Here is a 3,422-nt window from a genome sequence, read left to right as displayed (position 1 = left end):
CAGAGCCCCCAGCCCAGCTCAGAGACCCCAGCCCAGCTCAGAGACCCCAGCCCGACTCAGAGCTCCCGTCCAAGCTCAGAGCCTGAAGTCCCTGGACAGAACAGGAGGGTCACGATGCCACCGGCAAAAATCCCAGCACTGGTGAGAAAAAAGGGTCATGAGGGTGGCAGAGCTGGGGGCCTTGGGGCACCCACAGCTCCGGCCAGCGCGGGGCAACAGGACCCCCACGAGCAGCCAGCGTGAGGCTCCGCATGGCCCGGGGCCGTGTCAGTCACAGCTCAGAGGCGACCGGGCTGATGGTATGTGTAAAACACCCCGCGTCTCCAGGGATTTTGGGGTGAGTGTCGTGTTTCTGTGTTTCTCCAGGCGTGGGGAGGCGGATACCGTGTGTGTGGTGTAGGGCTGGTGCCCGCTGGAGGCGATGGCACGGGCGCAGCCGGCCCTTTGGTGCCAGGTGTGATGCTGGGGGCCCCAGCTCCCTCTCCCGACCGGGCTGATGGTATGTGTAAAACACCCCGCGTCTCCAGGGATTTTGGGGTGAGTGTCGTGTTTCTGTGTTTCTCCAGGCGTGGGGAGGCGGATACCGTGTGTGTGGTGTAGGGCTGGTGCCCGCTGGAGGCGATGGCACGGGCGCAGCCGGCCCTTTGGTGCCAGGTGTGATGCTGGGGGCCCCAGCTCCCTCTCCCTTATTCAGGCACAGGGATGCTGATCCTGAAACGCAGCCCAAACCCAGTGCTGGGTGTGGGGTGTCCTCCTGCCCGACTCCCCCCGGCCACCTGCCCCTGCCTGGGCCGTGAGCCCCCGCTGGCTGCCGGGGCGCGGGAGGTGCCCTCCTGGTAATTGGAGTGTGCTGAGGAGGAACCCGCTCAGCTCTGCCTGCCTTGACATTAAGACCTAAACTTGCTGTAAAACCAAATGGATATGCACACCCACATCCACAAGGCTTTTAGTTCAGCAACAAGTGAATCCATCAAAGCCCAGCACCTAATTTAATAGCAATAATGAAAGGTGTGCGTCACTATTAATTTAAGCACTCCAACATTAGCCTTGCACTTAGAAACCAGCAAGGCAAAGCTATTTACAAATGAATGTACCAGGGCAATAAATTGAAAGGACTGGTCTGACCTGCGGTGGCGGCTTTCTTCATTTATACATAGACATATTTCTATAGATGCATTTATTCCTATCTCTTTAGCGAACTCTCCCTAATTAAGTTGAAGTGGCAGTGGAAGTGTGGCAGTAAGTGTGGAAAGAAGCTGCTGAAAATGTATTTAATTCATTATAAATAATCTTTGATACTGTGAGGTTGCATAAAGGTTTTCAGTATCAGAGCAGGACACCGAGGAAGGCCAAGGAGATCATCTGCACACAGTGGGAGTGTCTGCATCCCGTGGTTTGACGTCCTCATGCCAGGGAAGGGGGAGCACGACTGGTGGGAGCCTCCGTTGGCACCGGGGGCCTGTGGAGCCCCGGCTCCGGGAGCACCGCGGCACGAGCAGGGTAAGGCCCATGAACACGGGGCTCTGGCTCCGAGCGGCTGCGCGTGCCCCCGGGATGGGAATGCATGAGAGGAGGAAGGTGTATGTCACCCGCATTAAAGGAGTTTAATGTGCTCGGAGTCACATTATTGTACCCTTGCAGAATACATTATCTGTCACGCTGCCTTTACAGGCTGTCACCTCGCAGAGAGGCTGCGGAGTTCCTGGAAACCATTATCAGCCTCTAATGATATTATCAAAATTGGAGCACTCGTGGCATGGTGGGGGCCAAGGATTCATCGCCTCTGCCACCACTTTCTGCGTCCTGAGAGGCCGTGGGAGCAGCGGGACAGGGCTGAGGCTGCACAGATCCTCCTCTGGAGCACAAGTCCCGTGGGTGATGTCCTGAGGGGTGCGGAGGACCCCTGCGTGGTCCCGGGAGCCACTGTGAGGACTGGGGTTGGCACCTTGGGTGGGGGCACCTGCCCCTGGCCCTTCCCCGTAAGATCTGTGGAGGAGCCCAGCCCATGGAGTGGGACAGTGCGCACCACATCCCACTCCAGGGTGCCCTTCCCATGACGCCGGTGACCCCGAGGGCTGCTCTGCCCTCTCCCTGTCTGGTGGCACTACAGAAAAACAGTCGTCTTTTTTGGAGTGTAATCTTCTGCCTGCGACAAGGAGGCACGCAAACTGATAAATTGCAGATTAAACGAGTGCCACACTCCACTCCAGCCCTGGCTGTTAATTCCCCTGTTGTGCAATTCCCGGCTCTCAGGGCCTGTCAATTCCAGCTAATCGCAGGAGGCACTAAAACACTCTGCCCTGACAGCCCCGGATCGAGGCACCCCTGACTCCCGGCTCAGGTGGATTGCACGCATCACTTATGCACAAATCAGCAAAATGCCAGCAGGGAGGAATTATGTCCGATGACAGCCCAGACATGAGGTACATATTGCAGAGCCGGCGAGCCCCAGCCGCCGTGACAGATTGCGGCGCGGGGCTGCGCTGGTGCGGGAGCAGATCCCGGCTGCACCGGCCCCGAGCACACCCGGAGCCACCGGCACCGCGCCTGTGCTGCGACAGGATGGGGCAGCACTCCCAGCCCGGCCCCATCCCTGCCCCCGACCCTGTCCCCATCCCTGTCCCTGTTCTTGTCCCCATCCCTGTCAGTGCCACGACCCGGGCTGCCCAAAGGGGCTGGCGCTGGAATCAAGGGAAAGGAGGAGGGCACGGGGCTGGGGATGGCACAGTGGGCACAGGGGCTGTCCCACCCAGGACGAGGGCTGCCAAAACATCCTGCTGCGCCCAGCTGGGGTGGGGACCAGCCCTGCTCAGCCCCGCTCAGCCCAGCCCGGCTCTGCTGTAACATTTAACTTGTCGTAGTCTGTGATCCTGAAAAGCTGAAATTAATGACAGCCTTGCAGTTGCTCATTAATAATTGCTTCATTACTGTACGCAGTTGCAGCCTCCTGACAATAATGGGGTTTGCTGGTGTATTTCTAATTATCTGGCATTTCAGCTCCCTAATAGAGTCCCGGAGCTCCCTGACGAGACCTTGCTCTCCAGCAGGAGCACAGCCCAGCCCACTCAGCCCCGATGCCGCTGGCAGCCCACGTGCTCCTTCATCTACAGCTCCTGGGAAGAGGCTGAACAGCCCTGGTGAGGCCTCATGCAGGACCTGGGGGCACCAAGACTCACCACCCTTGGGCTGAACTCTCCCATATCCCCATCGCATGCCTGGGGCTCGTGCCAAGGTCAGTTTGGGAGGAACGGCATCGGGAGAGGCATTGGGAGCTCCAGAGCACTAAGCAGGTACGTGCCTGTGGCTGGCAATGCTCAGTATGGCCACACCACAGCCATCCCCATGGCCACACCACAGCTATGCCCATGGCCACACCGCAGCCATCCCCATGGCCACACCACAGCCCCACCCACGCCCCAGCC

The 3,422-nt window shown here is 59.1% G+C and overlaps 1 long non-coding RNA gene across 1 annotated transcript in view; it reads left to right on the top strand.

Moving 5' to 3' along the window:
- Nucleotides 1–511: 511 nt before the first annotated feature.
- LOC108449492 overlaps nt 512–3,422 on the top strand; it is a 6,282-nt gene continuing 3,371 nt past the window's right edge. The window contains exons 1-2 of the long non-coding RNA XR_001865654.1: nt 512–1,500; nt 2,998–3,290. This is a non-coding gene — a long non-coding RNA (uncharacterized LOC108449492). The remainder of the gene's footprint in view (nt 1,501–2,997; nt 3,291–3,422) is intronic.

This window comes from Corvus brachyrhynchos, unplaced genomic scaffold (assembly GCF_000691975.1).
Source record: "Corvus brachyrhynchos isolate BGI_N302 unplaced genomic scaffold, ASM69197v1 scaffold59, whole genome shotgun sequence".
In the NCBI taxonomy this organism is placed as follows: domain Eukaryota; kingdom Metazoa; phylum Chordata; class Aves; order Passeriformes; family Corvidae; genus Corvus; species Corvus brachyrhynchos.
Note: the sequence above shows the minus strand (reverse complement) of the source record. Positions and strands in the feature narration are given on the sequence as shown.